Below are 20,770 nucleotides of genomic sequence, written 5' to 3' on the forward strand. Positions count from 1 at the left end.
AGTTAGACATGAAGGATCATGTTCTGATAGTAGGGCTTTTAACATCAGAGAATGATTCTTTAGAAATCACAAGCAGAAGCACTTCTTATCTTCCTGGGAAGTGATCAGGTGATGGAAGGTCTGGAAAAGATCTCGCAGGAGGAAAGAATGCAGACCTGTACATATTTATTCTGTAGTTGAGAAAGCCAAGGTGGAGAGGAACAGGATTACTCTGTATAAACCCTGGGGAACCAGGAGCTGGCTTGTCCCTTGTGGCCTCAATGGACAGAACAAGTGCCAATATGTGTGTACACTGCAGGTGGAGAGGAGGATTGCTTACAAGAAGGCAAATTTCAGCACAATAGGAGAAATACATTTCTTTTTCTAAATTTTTTTTTAATTGGAGGATAACTGTTTTACAATGTTGCATTGGTTTCTGCCATACAACAACACAAATCAGTTATAATCGTAACTATATGTGTGTGTGTGTGTGTGTGTGTGTGTGTGTGTGTGTGTATCCACTCCCTCTTGAGTCTGACTCTCATCACTCTAGGTCGTCATAGAGCACCAGGCTGGGATCCCTGTGTTATCCAGCAGCTTCCCATTAGCTATCTATTTCACACATGATAGTGTATATATGTCAATGCTCCTTTCTCAACTCATCCCATCCTTTCCTTCTCCTGCTGTGTCCCTAAGTCCAGCAGGAATAGAGATGCAGATGTAGAGAAAGGACTTGAGAAATGCATCTCTAATTGGAATTACCCAACAGAAAGGGCTTTGAATACTATAGCAACCTCCAAGTCACTGGCCTATAAAATGAAGAGTGCCGAAGAGCACAGATATATAGACAAACTGTCTTGAGTTTGAGTCATTGTTCGACCACTTCCTCGGACAAACTGTGAGCTATAATGCAAGCCAGAGTCATGTCATCAATAAAACACGCTCTGAGTGTTCTTGCAGGACTGCTGTGGAGTCTGTGTGAGATACTGTGTGTAGAAGGAACAGGACAGTCTTTGGCAGCAGTGAGAGCTTTTGTACTGAAAAATATGGACTTCAATGAGTATTTTTTTCCAGGATTTTCTTTTTCCCAACTCTTGAAAATCCTACCTTGGCATATGTAAGTCTGTTTTTGTTTTGTTTTTGTTTTTTAAGCAAGGATGAGTTCTGTAGTGAAGTGAGCTCTCTTTCTCAGAGCTCCCAGGAGAATATGTCTTGGGAGATAGTCTCTCTATCTTTATCTATACATGTACACCTTCATCTTTATGTCTACATCTATGTACACACTGAACTGATACATGTACACCTTCACCTTTATGTCTACATCTATATCCACACCTACACCTATACCTAAGTCTACATCTCTATGTCTGTACCTAAACCTCCTATCTATCTCCCATCTATCAAGTTATCTGTGTTTGTCTTCTATGGTCAGACTAAAGGAGCTGTTTGTCAATGTCTGCAAAGGAGGGCTGCAGGAAGACACACAGCCTTTGTACTGGTTCCATACGTAGATTCTTGGGGTCACACATCCAGGACAAAGTGCTCTATCCAAGCCACGCATGTTGCCATGCTCTGTAACCTGTCTTGGCATATATGCTAAATGCAGAAAAATACACATGTGGTTCATACTCTGTTTTCTATTTTTATCAAAAGAAAATGTTAGAGCCAGATTAACTCTTGTGATTGTGCTGGTGATTCTTTAGATGTCTCCTTTCCTGTTAACTTCTTAAGCATGATTCATCTGGAGAATAATGACAACAACAAAAGTACCTTAAAGATTTCTTCATGAGAGAAACGGGTGAAGAGGAAGAAAATCCTTTGAATTCATTGGTCTAGAGCCGCACTGTTCAGTATGGAGCTCACTAGCCACAAGTGGTTATTAAAATCAAATACAACTGAAAGTTCCATCCTCAGTGGTACCACTCACATTTCAAATGCTTAATAGCAATGTGACGAGTGGCCATAATGTGGATAATCAGACAATGTGGATAAGGAACAATTCCATCATTGGAGGAAGTTCTGTTCACCAGTACTAGTTTAAAAGTTTGCTTGGTGATATTAAGCCTATAGTACAAAAGAGGAAACTGAGGCTTAGAGAGTTCAAAGAAAGTCTAAAAATGAAGTTAGGGTAGTTGTTAGGATTCCTATATTATTATAATAAAATTGGTGTGTACCTCCTTTGCAGGGGCTGGGAGACTAGATAAGATCACTCCTTTTCAGTAACATAAACAAGTATGTATGTGTACTAATGTCACACCTTCTATATTGAAACATATCCAGGTACAAGTATGTGTACCTGGATACATATGTGGTCTTTATGGCTACTGTCCTCCTTAAATCTGAAAGGATAGACCGTGCCCCAGGTTGTCAGCCTATCTCCTTCCTACACTTCCAAAACAAGGTGTTCTTTCTCTTTCTTTCTGCATACGTTACAGCCCCAAGTGCTCCACGAGATTCTGCTCAAATCAAACCGAAGATAAGCTGCCCAGGAACCCCTCTGACTCTGTCTAACATCTTGACCTGCCCAGCCTCACCCGTCTCTTGGGCGCTGGTAGAGCTGGTCAAGATCAACTCATGGCTCTCCTGCTTCTGTTGACTCTGCAATGCCTTGCTCCAGACTTTTTGAGGGGACTCAGTCCATTTCCTTCAGCTATCTGGAGAGTTCTATCAATGAAGCAGCTAGTATGGGAGAAAGAGTCTGGGCTTTGCAGAGAAATAGACCTATGTTAGAATCCAACTCTTCTACTTTGTAGCTGATACCTGTGGCCATTCACTTCCCCCTCTAAGTTTCACTTGCCTCATCTCCTGCAAGGCTGTATACATATATATTTATACATACACATTATATATGATTATATAATGCCTATTTCATAGAGTTATGAGAAGATGGGATAAGATGAGAAGGTGTACTTAAAGCTACTAGCAAGTGTCTGGCACCTAGTAGGTACTTAATATGGTACCTATTAATAACAGAAACAATAATAATGACACTGGTCAAGTAGATAGATTAGAAAGTTTGCACTCAGAAGGCATGGGAGAATCAGGGAGTTACAGCATGACTATGATTATGATATAATAGGTAATGAAAGAGATTGGTTAACCCAAGTCTGTTAAGTTTAAAAGTGGAGGGTGACTACATTTTTTTTTGAGGGGCTGAAAAAAGACACCGTAAAAGAGGTAGCACCTGAGATGAGCCTGAAGGTTGGGTGGGATTCTAAACTGTGGTTGGATGCAATTGAGTAGGGGGATTGAATTTGCTCCTCACCCACCTGCCTATCTTGATTGGGTGTCTAGAAAGCGGGAGCAGCATGAGAAAAGGCAAGGAATGCAGGGGTGAGGAGGAGACTAAGGCAGATGACAGCAGGAGCAGCAGCTTCCCTCCGTGACTCCGTGGGCTTAAGTGGGATTGCACACACGGAATACTGACATCCTGGTTGTACGGGGGTGTGTAAGATGTGCACAGGAGTGGAGAGAGGAGGGCACGTGGGGCTGACAGAACCAGTAATGGTCAGTGTGAAGGGCTGGTACTGAGCCGGACGAGCGCTGCTGTGTCTTTTTAAGGCCAGGTGCCTAACTGCTTCGTATCATCTACGCAGATTAAGCAAAACATAGGCTTCTGTATTTGGCCCCTTGGTCTGCAAATTCCTGGTACACTTACGGTGCCTGCTATTAAAGAAAAAAAGAAAAAAGAGGAAAAAAAAAGATGAAAGCAATGGTCTTGAAGGCTCTTTTTTTTTTTTTGAGGGGGCAAGTGTTAATATGTTAGGATTTTATCATTGATGGAAGATAAAAATTACTTCTTGTTTCAGTTACTTCATTATTACATGTTGCCAGTATAGGATGATATTTCCAAGTTTCGGCATTATAGATTTTTATCTGGGACATTACTCTGAGGTACCACTTCATCCAGTAGATGGGGAAACCACGGTGTGGTCATGGCAGCCACGTCCCAAGAGTTTTTTGGTTTATAATTGTACATTCTGAGGTGCCTCAGTAGAGCTGTTTGATAGCTAACCTTTTGGAAGCAGCATGAAATAAACTAACAGTTATTTTTAGGCACTTCACCACAGGACAAAGACCGCTGCTTAGATGAAGGAGTCAACAATCTTTGAATTTTTTCCGGGTCACAGCTGGAGAATAAACAGTTTCATTTTTAGATAAAGATAAAACTTCCAACTGGTTAGAATCATATTTCAGAATACTTATGACTTCACTCTTAGTAACTCACAGAATACATTTGTCTTGTTGACTTCGGCTTTTACGTCAAATAGCCTGGGCTTGGGGGAACAAGGAAGATTCCTGATGGTTTAAAAATCCAGATGAATTTCTTTCCACATCATTTTGGCAACACCTGAGGCAGATCACATTTTTCTTCCTGCTTACAGGAAAGAGAATTTTATTGTGCACAGCCAGTTAGGCATGGAGTTGCTTACACGGGCGTTCTTAAAGGTTCTAGAAATTCCTCACCCCTTGTCCTTCCCAACATCCATAAATTCCTTCTTGGACTGTGTCAGGAAGAGAGAGGAGCCAAGAAACAGCCTGAAGTGTGGATTTTTTCCGAGGACATCTGATCCTTCCACTTGAGGGAGCCCAGCACAACCTGTGTCTTAAAGGAATTGAGCAGACGCTGCCTGCCAAACCGAAAGCCCTCCAAGCCCTAGGTGTGGGAGTTCCAGCACTTATCCATTTGGGTAGAACGGTGGCGAGTAGCTGGCACCCAGTTAGGACGCTTGTGGAGCTAGCAGTCATCTCACAGCCCTGGGAATTACATTGCTTTTAAAATCATTCATTCTTGCATTCAACAGAGAGGAGTTGAATGATGATTAAGACCAGGCTGTGGGACAGCTCAAGTGGGTAGTCAGGTGTTTCAGAGACCAGTGATTGATAGTTCCTGTTCTCAGAGAGCTCACAGCTCAGGAAAGGAAACAGACAGTCAAAGAGATACTTACAGGCAAGAATGACAGATGCTAAAACTGACAAATCTCCAAGGAGAGTCTGTGCAGTTTTCGAGAGTTATCTGCTCTAGAATCAGCCAAATACTGTGCATTCTGGTCCTGCCACTGGCTATTCATTTGAATCTAATGGAATTGTCAGTTTCAAGGTCAAATATGGTTGGATGGGGCAACCGTGTGTGACTCCATCTAGTGGCTTTGACCTTAGATGTGTCATACTGCCTCTGTGAGCCTCACCTTGGAGCTTCCCATGTGGCGCAGTGGTAGACAATGCCAGTGGAGGAGAGGCAAGAGACACAGGTTCGATCCCTGGGTCAGGGAGATCCCCTGAAGTAGGAAACAGCAAACCACTCCAGTATTCTTGCCTGGAGAATTCCATAGACAGAGGAGCCTGGTGGGATGCCAGTCCAGGGGATGGCAAAGAGTTGGACATGACTGACCACACACACACACATACACACGACCCTCAACTTTCTTGTTTATAAGATGGCAATACTCATAAGAACCCCACAATAAAGTTCTTTCAACTGAAAGTGAGAAAAAAGTGAGATCAAATGGGATAAGACATGGGAATATTTAGGACAGTGGGTGACAGGAAGAAGGTCTTAGTTAGTAGCTGGTGTATTGCTATTGTGTGGTGACTTGTGTCTTTTGTTTGGAGAAGGCAGTTTGTGGAAGGCTAGTCTGAAGGATGAAGGATTCCTGAGAGAATTTTGGGGAGCCAACTCATGCCCACTGTTTGCTTTTTCCATGGAAATGCATAATTTTTAATATTTCAGTTTGTTAAGTGACAGAGACAGGCTGAATTCCTTAGGAGAAGAGGAGGCTGGGTCTGTAGTCCTGGTTTTCCTCCTCACCTACGTATTCTCATTTAGGAGCAAGAAAAGCAAGCCCATGACCCCAGGGTGGGGCTCTTTGCTGGCAGGTCTGGGCCAAGAGGCGGTGCTGCTACTGGGATGGTTGTCCACGCTGCCCAGCCAGGTCTTTCTCCACAACAGACTGCCTGTGGTTTAGTTTTTCAAGACACTGCTTCTGACGGGAAACGTTTGGCTCAGATTTTCAGTACTTTCCATAGACACAAACAGACATTGGATTGGAGCATCTAAATCAGACTTCAGAGGGAACTGAAGAAGATCACCGTGTCCTTGGTGGCAAATCTGAGGCACCCATGCACATCCTTAGCATGTACGTGGCAGACATTGCTAATCGATGCCTACACACTTCCTTGGCGCTCCACTTCACAGTTAGACGACTACACACTTCAGGCAGCCACAAGGAACTGGGTAAAAGTAATACATGCCATGAAAGAGAATGCCTGGACCGAAACACCCAAAGAGGTTCACTGGCTATTAGTGTAAAGCAAACATTAAATCCCAGATATCCTACCTGTTTTGTCAATGAATTTGATTAAGGTTTACCTATTTTCTGAGACCCTTGGGAGGCCATCAACAAAAGTGCATATGAAAGACTTCTAGTAATTCTTAGTCTGAGGTCACTGTAATGGTCCCCAGAAAGAAAGATCTGCAATGGGATCTTAGAGAGCACCTGTGTTGAGATGTTTAGATTTCATGGTCTTGTGGGATTTCTTCAATTGCCATCTGTCCATTCATCCATCCAATTATATATCTTTTTAGTATGCCTTTATTAAGCACCTGCCGTGTGCCAAGCCCTAAGTTAAGCATGAGGGGTACAGAAGTGAAGAAGATAAGCATGTTCTCTATTATCAAAAAGCTTACAGTTTCCTCTGGAAAGGTCATGAAATAGAATTGACTTTATTTTTTATGCATTTACAATGATTATTTATTGATAGTCACATTTCATTGGAAGAACTGACTTTAAATCCTTGTACTGTGGATTGAATATATGTGATGTTCTTAAGTGTCCCAGCACACTCTAAGCCAGTAGCAGGAATAGAAATGTTAAGCCTCTTTCAGAAGCTACCTGCAGTTTACTTATAATGTGCCTCATGATATGTTGGGTGCTGGGGAAACTAAGCAGCTTAGGACCTCTTCTCTATCTCCAGAAATCTCAGAAATTAGAACATACACAAGGTTCAGTAGCAGTGATAGTATGAACGAAGGCATTGAGAGAACAGGGCTCACGCTGAGCTTGGAAGTTCACAGAGGACCTCCTGGGGGAGGAAGTGCTTAGGATCCCCAAATGCCAATTGAAGAGGCCTGGTAAGATCAAGAGAAGATTGAAATGATGACAAAGATAATAAAAAGTAATACACTCTCATTCACTGAGTGCTTAATTGCCAGAGCTTGTGCCAAGCATTTTAAATCTCCAGTTTAAATTCTTACAAAGTGACATGAGGTGGTATCTTTATTCTCACTTTGCAGATGAGGAAGCTGAGACAGAGGACAATTGAGCTGCTATGCCAGTTCAGACAATGATTAGACAGTGGAGTCAGAACTTGAACATGGGTCCATTCAAGTCCAAAGTAAGTGCTCTGAGCCACCGTCTTATAAAGTCTTTTGTGCTGGACCAAGGGAAGGAGTTATGATTCAAGACCAAGCCCAGGCTCTGTCTATATAACCTCCAAGCACCTGGCTCGAGGGGGGAGTACTATCAGGATCCTGGAATTGGGGCCTTAAGATGCCACAGAACCTGCCAGGTCTGTAGAAATGAAGCATGCTGACAGACACGCTGGAGATGCTGTCAAGCTCAGCTATCACTGAGGAAGGATTTCAGATGCCCTGAAGTCTCCTCAGTAGTCCTTTTCCCATCCGAGCAGGCAAATTTCTCTATCCGTAAACATCCAGCTCCAAAAAACTCATCTATTATTAGTAGCTTTCTCAGGTAACTTTTTTCCTCTTCTGAATTCTCTGAGTATTGATCTGATATTATTTCCATCACATGTCATTCTACAAATGATTTGAGTAGCTTTATCATATATGTATGCTTCCTCTTTTAGAGCAATAAGCAAATTCTATCTTGTACTTACATTCAACTAAGCAGTTCATCTCCATACAGCTAGACTGTGTGTGAACTGCAAGCCCCATGAGGGCAGGAACCGTATCTGTGTCATTCATCTCTTAATACCCAACACCAAGTATTGTGTCCTGAATATCATAAATGCATAGTACCTTTATATTTGAATAAAATATAGCTAAATATATTTCTTGATTGAGCTTACATACAGTTAGCTGATGCTTATTTTCATGGAATTAATGAACAAACAAATAATCTTTGTTTCATAACAGCCATAATGTAATTGGCTCTCCTGTGATCTCTTTTAAGGCACGACGTATCGAGGAATTCATTATAGCTCCACTCCTGGGATTAGTTCATATTTCTCATTCGGCTATTCAGTGAGCTTGTATCAGTTCTATGTGCCAGATGCCATAAGCACAAGTGTTACAAAAAATATCCAAGACAGACCTGACTCTTTCCTATGAGATTCTAATCAATACCTCAAGAGTTCTGGAGGCCCCAGTACTGCCTGCTTTCTGTCTGACTGAAGTATACTCAGCTGGACCTTTGGCAGGAGGTGGACTTCACCAGGCCTTTAAGATAGTGTAAAACTCTGATTTCAGTGCAAAGGCAGCATCCTGGGTAACTAGGAATCCTTCCAGCTTCACTGTAGCGTTATTTGTTAAATTTAGGTCACACTCTCTCTCCTTTTGTATTTTGAATTTTCATTATTTAAGCTCCTGGAGATTGGAGGCTCTCATGGGGCCACATAGTAGCACGTGCTGTAGTCTGAAAAGCTACACAGTGAGCTGCAAACCACGCTTCTGCCAGTTGCTGTGGGCAAGTCACAGCCACTCTTGGGGCTGCAGACTCTCCTGGGAAATAAGGAGTCGTGTATGGTTTCACTTCCAGAGTCTCTTTTGTTCTAGTGACATGTGGTCCATTGCTGATTCGGCAATATTTCTGCTGGACCTAATTTTGGATTTCATTTTTTTTAGACCCAAGTCACACGGCCAATATTAAGAACCGCCCCCCACCCCCACCCAGTCCTGAGTGTTTCTTTCTTTAGAGTTTGGCCGAAGCACTACAAGTGCTTCGTGGCTTCCTCCCTCCCGTCCCTCGAACATACGTTTCATTACCAACCAAGTTAAGCCCACAAATCTTAATCCGTAAAGTAGTTCCACCCAGACACAATAATGAGATTCATACTTGTGGTTTAGTATACCTAAGAAAAGCTCAGATGAAATATGACTGGATCCATTGATACATTCAGACCACAAACTGCCCTGGTATGGTCTGGTTTCAATTTTTGAAATAAAAATTCTGCAGAGCACTTGCTTTCTCTCTCCTATTTCTTTGCCTAGACAGAAAAGAAAATAAAATAAAAAAAGTGGGTCTGACCACGTGGCAACAATATAGGTTCCTATAAAGTTCTGGAAAACTGTTTCAAAAATAGATTTGAATTCATTTCCCAGTGGAACAATGACCTCCTCTGTTTCGGCTTTCATCCAGAATTTTAAGAAATCTCGTTGACTCTTGCACAAGTATTGGAAAGTGGGTTCCTGAACTCTTGAGCAAGGTACAAAAATAAAGAGATTTATCTAGGGAGGACAGGTGATAGATGGACTCACAACTCAACCCTAAAAAAAGGAAACTTTTCTAAAAAGAGCTGCATAACACGGTGGCCTTTGTGAACTTGTTATAGCCACCCAAGGCCAGAGATGGAGCCTTGAGAGGGGCTATGGAAACTCTTAAGGGGAATTATGTTGGGAGAAAGAAAGAAATTGTCTTCTCAATTAGGAAGACCTGAAATCAAATGGTTTACCTGCTGGGAGCCCTTGACAAAGTCCTATAACTTTTCTGAATTGTGGTTTCTTCAGTGTAACAAAGATTTTTTCAGGGCTTTTGGAGACAGAGTGTGATAAGGAGTTATAAATGCCTGGTGTATTAACAATAAGTGCTACCCAGACGTTAGTCTTTATTCTCCTTGTCTCTCCTTTTCCTTCTTGTCCTCCCCTATTAGGAAGCTCTATAACACTGAACATATATATATATATTTTATAGAAATAATAATATTGTAGAGGTCACTCAAGTATTGGTTAAGAGGCTGAATCTGGTTTGAGATGACAAGTTTCAGTTTATGTGTCAATTTCAATCAGCTGATAATGGCTGCCTGGAGCCACTTTGAGAAAGATTCTATGGCCATGTTTGAACTCAAGGGAAAAAGGTATTGTGATGGATGAGCAATGTCTGCCACGGGTATACAAGTGGGGGCTGGTGTTAGTATGTGTGCAAATATTTGGCATAGCAAGACTACCTAGCTTTGGCAATCTTTTCCAACCCAATGTGCTGATATAAATAGATGGAATGCAGCTTGACTGATGCCTGTGTCAGAGGGAGCCAGATGGAGTCACTGACGATTATAAAAGCCTGTATGAATCAAGTTCAATGAAGTCTGATACATTCTGATGAAAGTTGACTCCCGAAATGGAACTATGCCTCCAAGACTAGAAGCAGGAAACTAGAGTCTCGGAAAAAAACTCAAACTACTGTAGTAATTAACGAGTATGATCCCAGGCGAGGCAGACATACCTTCATTGACTACTTTTTCTTTCTCAAAAAAGGGGTGATTTAAATGCTACAATAATAACTAAGATTGATTGAATACATTTGAGCCAGGAACTGCCTACGGTGTCTTGTGTGGATTATCTTATTGAATCTTCTCCAAGACCTTTGAGGTAACTGACTTTATTTTCCTCAGTTTATAGATGAGGAAATAGAGGCTCACACAGCTCAAGGTCACAAAGCGAAAAAGAGGAAGCAGGGGTTTAATTTGGGTGGACTGACGCATGAGTCAGAGACTCCATTTCTAACCTTTGGTTTTGCAGGTTTCCTTTAATGATGTCCAGGAGTGGTTTGCATGACTGAGTTAAAAGGACTAATTGCAAAAGAACTCAGTGATAAAGGTACAGAATAATTGCTGGCAATGAAAAACCTTTATAACTTACAGAGAGAACAGGAGAAGCATCACATAGCCTGAAAAATAGAGATTACTTCCAACCCTTGCCTTGAGTTTAATCTAGCTGGGTAACTTTAAGCAGCATTTTCTAGAGTGTTATTTACAACATGTTGACAGTTATCAACGCAAAGAGAAGAGATTCCTAATTCAACCTACTTGGAAAATGTTATTTTAAATTAAACAAATTACCCCAGGCTTCTTTACTTCAGGATCTTCTAGGGTCTTTCATATGTTTGTGTTTATCTGAAATCTCCAAGAAAGGGAACATTCATAGTGTTTCCCAAACTTATTTGATCATTCTGTTTGAAGTATGTCATAAGTTTGGTGGCACAGAGTGGGAAAGTGCAGATTTGGAAGGAATCCTAAACCTTCTCCTGTTTCATTTCCTTGTGTATTAGATGAGAGTAATGACGCACCCAATGATGACTGGTCCATGATAAGTGTGAAGCTCCAGGGTGGAGCCTCTGTAGCAACTGAACATTTGTCTTGGGCCAGGAACTTTAGTGATGCCACGTAACTTTGACACCAACCTTATGACTTAGGAAGCACTGTTTGTATTTTACTGTTAAGAGAATTGAAGGCTTAAGGACTTCCCTGGTGATCCAGTGGTTAAGAACTGGCTTTCCAATGCAGGGTATGCGGGTTTGATCCCCGGTCAGAGAGCTAAGATCCCACACGCTGTAGAGCATCTAAGCCCGTGCACCAAATAATGAGCCCACACGCTCTGGAGCCTGCTCACCGCAACTAGAGAGAAGCCCACATGTGACAATGAAGCCATGAATAAATAACAAATCAACTTTAAAAAGAAGAGAGAGAACTGAAGATCTGAGAAGGTTAAATAAGTTGCCCGGTCAGTAATCAGTTGACTCAGAATAAAGAACTGAGTCTTATAATTCCAAACCTTAGGCTTTTTCTGATATACTATGTTACCTTTTGCAACAAGATTCATTGTTCAGTTTAATGGTTTAGTATTCATGCAATAAATATCAGCAGGAAATCCGCCATCTTCGATATAAAGAGAGTTACTGAAATTCTAAAATGGGACTGCTTGGGAAGGTGATATTGGGGATGTGGGGTGCATGTAACTCATATACAGTTTTGAACTTGAAGGGAAGGCACAAAGCCAAATGAGCTATAGTATCTATATCTCAGGCAAATCTCTAAAGCCCCTGGAAACAGCCTATTCTCCATGTGTCTGGCCTGGAGAGAAAGCGAGTAAGTGAGAGGGAGATAAAGTGAGAAGTAGCAGACAGGGGGCTTAAAAATCTCTCCTGGATGAAGATTGGGCCTCATGCTACATGCTTTCCAAAAAAAAAAAAAGTATGACTTCTAAGATATTAGTTAAGACATGAGAGCATTTTAGAGGGTCTAGGAATTACAGCTCTTATTTTTGAAAGAATGGACTTACATGAACAAATAGACCGATAGATAAATAAGGAAACAGGTGCGGTGGGGGAGGGAACCTTTCCATACAGGACCATTTAGTTTAGCATATACTTGGGCCACCTGATGTGAAGAGCCAGCTCACTGGAGAAAGACCCTGATGCTGGGAGAGATTGAGGGCAGAAGGAGAAGGGGGCGACAGAGGATGAGATGGTTGGATGGCATCACCGACTCAATGGACATGAGTCTGAACAAACTCCAGGCAACATTGAAGGACAGGGAAGCCTGTTGTGCTGCAGTCCATGGGATCGCAAAGAGTCGGACACGACTTAGCAGCTGAGCAACAACAGTAGCCTAAAGGTCAAGAAACTTAGCCTGAGAGACATAAAAGTCAGAGGTAGTCAGGAGCAGATCAAGGCTGGATTATACAAATGAATAACTTTTCTATCATTTTTCTAAGCGTCCTTTAGGTATAGAATTTGGCTTCATGTTCTTGGAGGAAGACTTATTAGATGAACCTTTATTTCTGCTTCAGTTTCTTCATTCATATAAATATAAAATATCCAGTTTCCAGCATTGTAGTGATTGGAAATTACATGTGTAAATTGAATACACTGACTAATCAGTAAACTTTGTCTTAAGTAAATATGTTTGGCTTTGCAGCCAGATGGTCTGTCACAACTATTCAACTCTACAATAGCAAAGTAGCCCTAATCATGACACAAATGAATGAGCATAGATGTGTTCAAGTAAAACTTTATTTACAAAATAAGGTGTCACCCCATAGTTTCCTGATGCTTTCTGGAATATAGTAATTAGTTAATAAGTGATGACCTTATTATAAAAGCAAATACAGATTGAAATGGGCAGGATGGAAACTAACATTTTGTTAAGCGTGCATGCTCAATAGCTTCAGCTGTGTCTGACTCTTTGCGACCCGAAGGACTGTAACCTGCCAGGCTCCTCTGTCCGTGGGATTTTCCCAGCAAGAATACTGGAGTGGTTGCCATGTCCGCCTCCAGGAGGTCTTCCTGACCTAGGGCTCAAACCTGAATCTGCATTAGCAGGCGGATTCTTTACTGCTGAGCCACTGGCGAGGCCTGTTGCTGCTTAGTCGCTCCGTCGTGTCTGACTCTGTGTGACCCCATGGACTGCATCCCTTCAGGCTCCTCCATCCATGGGACTCTCCAGGCAAGGATACTTGAGTGGGTTGCCATTTCCTTGGCAGATTCTTTACCGCCGAGCCACTAGGGAAGGCTACTATAATACCTATTTTGTTCCAAGCCTTATATCAGCTGCTTTTTAAAAACATGTAATCATTTATCTTGTCATTTGTCACGACAACCTGGTGAGACAGGTATTAATACCTGGTGAGACCAGGTATTAATAGACCTATGTAGAAGTCAAATCTAGACTCAGGGAGCTTCAGCAACTGATGGAAGAGGCAAAGGCACTTTTGGACCCTGATTTGCCACTCTAAAATATGTGTTTCCAACCACTACGCTGGGGTGATGCACCAAGAAATTTCCTGCAGTTCATATAAGGTGAAAATTGAAATTAGCACTTCTTGATAAGGGGAGCAGACACCGTCAGCTTCCACTTCCCAGAGCTTCGACAGCAAGCTGGTGGCTGTCCGTGTGTAAGCGCAGAAATATTTGACCTGTCTTTCTTTCAGAGTGTCTGGCTGGACCTCGAGTTTCATAACCCCCCTCCCCACCCGCCTTGGAGAATGCTTAAGCCAAGGTGTATTGTTTGCAAATGCTTATTAGATGCTAGACAGATGTTGGCAAGTTTTATTTGGCCTGAGATGGAGTTCCAGAGTCTGCTGAAGCCTGGCTGTGCTCACTGACCGTCTTAGCCAAAAAGAGCTGCTAATTAGAGTGACGCTCTGCTTGTCTCTACCTCTGGAGCTAGGTTTTCCCACTCTGAGCTTGTCTGTTTCAGCCTGAGTTTGTTTGGCTTTTTACTATAGATCTAGAGAGCAAATTTACAGTCCTTTTATAATCTATGAAGCCTGGTACACCAATGCAGAGTTTACCAGACTATGTTCTAAGACATTCTTAGGTCGCTGGGCTAAGGGTTAAGGGTAAGGATTAAGAGTGTGGCTCTGGCATCAGAAAGCTCCAGGTCTGAGAGTGGGAAAGGGTGTTTGTGTTCCAATAAGTCTGAAGGTACTAGGTTAAATGAAGCTGAACATTAATTGCAAAATTAATTACAAATTACAAAATGTCTCACCTCATGCACTCTCCTACCTCAAATCTCCCAGTGGCTTCCTATCACAATGAATAAAATCCTAACTCCTCACTACTGCCTACAGAGCTCACATCCTCACTGCATTCAGATCTCTGTTCAAAGGTCACCTCCATGTCTTACCCTAGTTAAAAGAACACCCCCCTCACCACCAGCAATTGTCTGATCCCTTGCCTCGTTTTAGACGTCTTCTCAGCAAGTATCTCCTGGAGACCATAGTATAAGTTTGATTTCCTTTTTTTTTTTGTCTACCTCTTTCACCATAAGTTCCACAAATAAAACGACCTCACATGTCTTGTTTTCTGTTGTATTTCTAGCCCTTGGAATTACATATTGAATGAACACATAAGCCATGAATTTCTAAGAACAGGACGGTGTCAAGTGTTCTCCAATCTTTTGGCCACAGACACTTTTTAAACTTATTTTTTTAACATTTTTTTTTTATCCTGGAGTATAGACTATTAACATTGTGATAGTTTCAGTTGGAGAGCAAAGGGACTCAGCCATACACATACATGTATCCATTCTCCCCCAAATTCCCCTTCCATCCAGGCTACCGCGTAATATTGAGCAGAGTTCCCTTGCTATATAGTAGGTCCTTGTTTGTTAACCATTTTAAATGTAGCAGTGTGTGCATGTCCACCCCAAACTCCCTAACCATCCCTTCCCCACTCCCTTCCCCCCGGCATAAGTTCGTTCTCTAAGCCTGTGAGTCTGTACAGGACACTTTTTTGAGGTGCATCTCATGGGGAGACTGTCCCACTGGACACACTTTGGGGAACTGCTCCTCTAGTGCAGTCTTGTTGCCAAGAACTACTTCAATGATAGATACCAAGAGCAGCAATAACAATAGGGTGTTGATACTGAGTGCATTTCTGGGCTAAGCAATGCAGTTGCTATATCATTTAATCATCACAATAACTTTATGGAGTAGTTGTTACTAATGTTTTACCTTTAATACAGATGAAGAAAATGAGGCTTAGAGCAAATAGCAAACTCTCAGACCTGGAGCTTTCTGATGCCAGAACCATACTCTTAACCCTTACCCAGCCCTTTCCCTGGGCTATGAATTTCTCCATGCGCTAAGACAGAGAAACTCCTTATCTTCATCCCTTCTCTGCCCTCCCCTTCCTCCCACTAGTTGTAGACAAGTCCTTGCTATAACTGCCAGATTTTCCGCTGTCTCTAGTGACTCAGCCTCAGATCCCTAGACGGGCCTCCTCTGTCCTTGGTACTGGTTTTTCAAAATCCAAGGCAATGCAAGCTTTGATCCTGGGGACCACCTCTGAAAGCAAGGACATTCCCTAAAGTCTGCATCCTGAGACGGTTTCCTGTCCCAGGGCTGGGCTGGCTTCCCCCTGTCATGTATTATGACATCACTTTGCATAGTTGAGAGCCTAGAGGGCTAAGCATGAAAACAAGTTCAAGTTTTAGACCTTCTGAACACGCTTTGGTGAGGAAGGAAAATCCAAATCTGGAACACAATGGATTTTATTCCAGTTGTATTTGATTTTGGAAAAACTAGATAGACAGATCCTTCTTTTTAAAACTTTAAAGGAAGAGTTGACCTATGAGTGGACGAGAATTCCATGATGATAAAGTGATGATAGAGAGAAACATGCCATGGAATGGGATGACAGCAAAGAGACATTCACTCTGTACAGAGGAGGTGGGTCCTGAACTGAATTTTAACAAAAGAATGTGAGTAGGTGACAAATACAGGAAAGGACATTCTGGGAAACAAGGAATGGCATTTGGAAAAACAAAAAGCACAAAATGGTTGGTGTGGAAAGCACAGATTACAGCTGAAGGTACAAGGTTCATTTGGAGGCCTGGGCCAGATCACAGGGAAAACTGATGCCTTTCTAGGGATTCTTTTGTGGCCAAAAGAGAATCATTTGACAAAAGCTTTATGCCTGGGAATCTTGATTTCTATAATCCAATGTTGAGGGACAGATTGAAAGGGAAGGCTGGGAAATAATAAGGAAATGCTGCAATCATCCATCTGTGAGACATCACAGTCTGAGCTAGCATGATGATGGGGAGGGTGGGAGGCAAAAATGTGGAAAAAGAGAAGGAGTTAATCCTAGAGTTAAGTTTTCATTATAATATCTGCTAAGAGAGAAACAGGTCAGGGAAGGGGGACGATGGGTGAGTTTCAGTTTGGGTCACTTTGAATTGTCTTGCCCTTTAGTAAAATGCATTTGAAGTCATTCCTTGGAAGATCCTACCCTGGGGTTATATTAAAGAGGACTCATAGCTCTCCTATGACATCTAATGCAACATACCAGGCTCCACCTGGTATTGAATGGACAAGAAGTTTAAATAAGACAAAGTCCACACTAGTGTTTACCGTAAGTATTGACTGCTCATCACTATGAGAGCAGGTGGGCTGGATGAACTTACTGATAAGTTGTTAGACATTGGTGACATTGGAGGGATGGAGACAATAGCAGGTGAATAGCAGGTAAAGGATCGGCTCCAATTTCTACCTCCTGCTGTTTACATTCTTGTGTAATTCCTTGTTGCGTGTGGGATGGCTAGAGACTTCCTTCAAACCAATGGAACATGGCTAAGATAATGTGATGTCACCTCCACCGTTAGGCTACTCAAGATTGTGATATCTATCTTGTTTGCAAGTTCTCTATCTCTCTTGCTGGCTTTGATGAAGCAGCTATGCTGGAGGCTATGCTGGAGTCTCTGCTGGAGAGGCCCACGTGGCAATAAAGTGAGGGTGGCTTCAGACCAACAGCTAGAAAGGAACTGAATCTAGCCAACAACCACATAAGTGAGCTTTAATCATTCCCCAGTTGACCCTTCAGACGAGACCCCAATCCTGGCCAACCCTGTGGTTGCAGCCTCATGAGAGACCATGATGTAGGACGTCCATCTAAGCTGTGCTTGAAATCCTGACCTACAGCAACTTGCAGGATAATTAATGTGTGTTGTTCTAAACGATCAAATTTTGTGGGAATTTGTTATGTAACGATAGATCGCTAATACAGAGGACTCCTTGGCTCAGCCCATGTGCTCTAAAGCTGTTCAGGGAATAAAACCCTGCTGATTTTTCCTTTCTAAAGAATGTATTAGCTCTGACACTTTTTATATTGCCCCCATCTTCCAAGAGCATGAGTTAGAAGACCTCAGATTCAGTGCTGGCCCTGTTGCCAATTGGCATGAGGTCTTAGAAGGACTTTTTCCTTTTCCATGTCTCCATTTCACCATCTTTAAAATGAGGGAAGATAAATTACGCCAGCAATTTCCAAAACCTTTTGTTTTTCCTTGGCCATGGAACTCTCATCAAATGACATCTCCTGAGGAAGCTAGTGCCCCAAAGAGATGAGTGGAAGGGTTTTAGAATGAAATGATGCCATTGGCAGCAACATGAATAGACCTAGAGATTGTCTTACTGAGTGAGAGTAAGTCAGAGAGAGAAGGAGAAATAGCATATGATATCCTTATATGCAGAATCTGAAAAGAAATGATACAAATGAACTTATTTACAAGACAGAAGCAGACTCACAGACTTAGAGAAAAACTTACAGTTGCCGGGGAGACGAACTGGGGAAAGAGATAGGGAGCTTGGGATGGACATGTCCACACTGCTTATTTAAAATGGATAACCAACAAAGACCTACTGTATAGCACAGGGAACTCTATTCAACGTTATGTGCCAGGCTGGATGGAAGGGGAGTTTAGAGGAGAATGGATGTATGTGTATGTATGGCTGAGTCACCTGAACCTATCACAACACTGTTAATCAGCTATACTCTACTATAAAATAATTTAAAAAAAAAAAGTGGAAAGGCTTTGGTTGAAATAAGGCTGAGTGATTGACCTTTCCACCTCTACCTGGCCACCCCTAGAACACCTTGGAGGAGCCTCTCAATTCTTTTGTCCAGGATCCTGGCTTGGAGGCTACCAACAAGCCCTTTTAGTTTCAACATTCTATGGGCTGAAGGGAACTTCTTTTTAACCCCGCTCCCACCCCCACCTATCGATTGGAACATCCTCCTGTGACATCTCTGCATAGGGATACCTCTATGCATCCACGCTAGGACCCAAGACATAAGGACCTCAGAGAGCAGACCACTTCCTTGGGGGCAGCACTGCAGGTATCTCTGCCCACTCTGAGCCACCTCCCCAGCAGGTGCACTTCTCCTGTTCCATCAGAGCTCGTCAGGTATGTGCTCCTCCCGGCTGTCTCTTCCCTGGGTGGGCAATCACGGCTTCCTTGGCTGGAGGGCCTCACAAGCTTCATTGCTGTTATTGTTGGTGGCGGTGGTTGGTTGGTTTCTTGCTGCCAGCCTACCCTGGATGCAGGTAGGGTCTCTGCTGAGGGTCTCTGACCCTCTTCCTGAGGGTCTCCGGCTGGCAGGGAGTCCAGTGTTGCTCTAAGTTCTCTTGTGCTGGCTGTGGTGCGTCACTTTTTGCAGCAAGGTTTGCATATGCTTATTGCATGGCATGCCTAGCAGAGTTCCCCAGGGCACTGCCAATAGCCAGGCTTTCCCTATGTGGCATCCATAGGCATAGAGCTAGATCCAAAATATACTTGCACTTGCACTCAATACTCAATATTCTTTGAACCAAAATATACTGAATTGCACTCAGTATTCAATGTTCCATCTCTTTTTTGCCTCGTGTGTATGTCCATGCTCAGTCGTGACCGACTCTGCGACCCCATGGACTGTAGCCTGCCACGCTTTTCCATCCATGGCATTTCCCAGGCAAGAACACTGGAGAGGGTTGCCATTTCCTCCTCCAGGGGATCTTCCCGATCCAGGAATCAAACCCACATCTCCTGCATTGGCTAGCAGGAGAAGCCTCATTTTTTCTTGCCTACCACCAAGTATGGTTTTATCCTGAACACATCCCTGGGAGATTAAATTTAACTTGTCTGATATATCTCTCTGTTTAAAGTCTACCATTGGAAATTCTCATATTTGTGTTAAGCATTACTCTGTCTATTGAACACTGTTTAAAAATGTGACCGTTCCTCTAGCAAGTAGCCTGTTGCCTCTAACCTCTTTTCTCATCTGGAAAATGGAAGTAATACCTGAATGTCCAATGACAGTGAGAGAAGCACCGTTTGGCGAGTTCCTGGAGAAGAATCCCAATGCCACCACCTTCTACTTTGTGCAGATGACAACCTTTTGTGGCCTCAGTTCACTTAGCTGTGAAATAATATTTGGTTGCTGGGAAAATCTGAGAGTGATAAACAAAATTTATTTTATGCTTTTGTAAATGTATGAGAGTCCTGCTTTATCAGAACTGTGTCTGGCATGTGAAAATGCTTCTGTCACCATAGGACCCAGTTCAGAAGCCAAGTGGTGTTGTGCTTTTTTGTTCATTTCCATTAGGACAGCAGAGTTTCTTCAACAATACTTTATGGAGGGCCTGCCACCGCCAGCAGGTGGCTAAGCTCTGGGGAGGGTGAGCTTCCAGCAGACAGGGTCCCCGCCTCCCTGATGACTTTGTCCTCAACGCTGTGCAGTCCGGTGGTGGGCGGAGGAGACCATCAGGGCAGTTATGGTGCACAGAGGTACGTGGGGGAGGTGCAGGGCTCTGCGGGAACTGTCAGAGGGGTGTGTGAGCCCGCCAGCAGGGCGAGCGCTTGCTCACCTGTGTGTGTGCCTGCTGCATGTCTCAGGCTGGCAGCAGGGGTGAGGCCTGGATCAGGCTTCACCCTTCTGCGGTTTCCAGCCTGGTAGGGGACACATGCGTGTGCATGCATGCTAAGTCACTCCAGTTGTGTCTGACTCTTTGAGACCTGGTGGACTGTAGCCTGCCAGGCTCCTCTGTCCATGGGGTTCTCCAGGCCAGAAATACTGAGTGGGTTGCCATTCCCTCCTCCAGGGGATCTTTCCAACCCACGGATCGAACCCGTGTCTCCTGAGGCTCCTGCATTGGCAGGTGTATTCTTTTCTGCTGAGCCCCCAGGAAAGCCCCAGGCCACTAGTAATAGGCCCTAATAAATGACTGCAGAATACTACAAGGAAGGTGGTGGTGGTGTAGTTGCTCAGTCGTGTCTGACTCTTGTGACCCCATGGACAGCAGCCCACCAGGCTCCCCTGTCCATGGGATTCTCCAGGCAAGAGTGCTGGAGTGGGTTGCCATTTCCTTCTCCAGGGGATCTTCCTGACCCAGGGATCAAACCCACCTCTCTTGTTTCCTGCATTGACAGGCTGGTTCTTTACCACTGGCGCCACCTGGGAAGCCCCTAGGGGAAACATTTTATGCTAGAAATCACACACTACTTATTTCATCACAG

At 43.2% G+C, this 20,770-nt stretch overlaps 1 protein-coding gene across 11 annotated transcripts in view; it reads right to left on the bottom strand.

Annotated features, from left to right (window-relative positions):
- The window catches only part of TNC (tenascin C), a 100,354-nt gene that overhangs the window by 73,804 nt on the left and 5,780 nt on the right, over positions 1-20,770 (bottom strand). Inside the window, exon 2 of one of the 11 annotated variants that reach the window (XM_043453176.1) lies at positions 4,208-4,354. The exons of 9 other annotated variants lie outside the window; for them this stretch is intronic. The gene's annotated coding sequence lies outside the window, so the exon portion shown is untranslated. Of the gene's footprint in view, positions 1-4,207; positions 4,355-9,072; positions 9,208-20,770 lie in introns of those variants that run through there. One more of the 11 variants, XM_043453178.1, reaches the window with a different exon arrangement.

Source organism: Cervus canadensis, chromosome 30 (genome assembly GCF_019320065.1).
Source record: "Cervus canadensis isolate Bull #8, Minnesota chromosome 30, ASM1932006v1, whole genome shotgun sequence".
Lineage (NCBI taxonomy): Eukaryota > Metazoa > Chordata > Mammalia > Artiodactyla > Cervidae > Cervus > Cervus canadensis.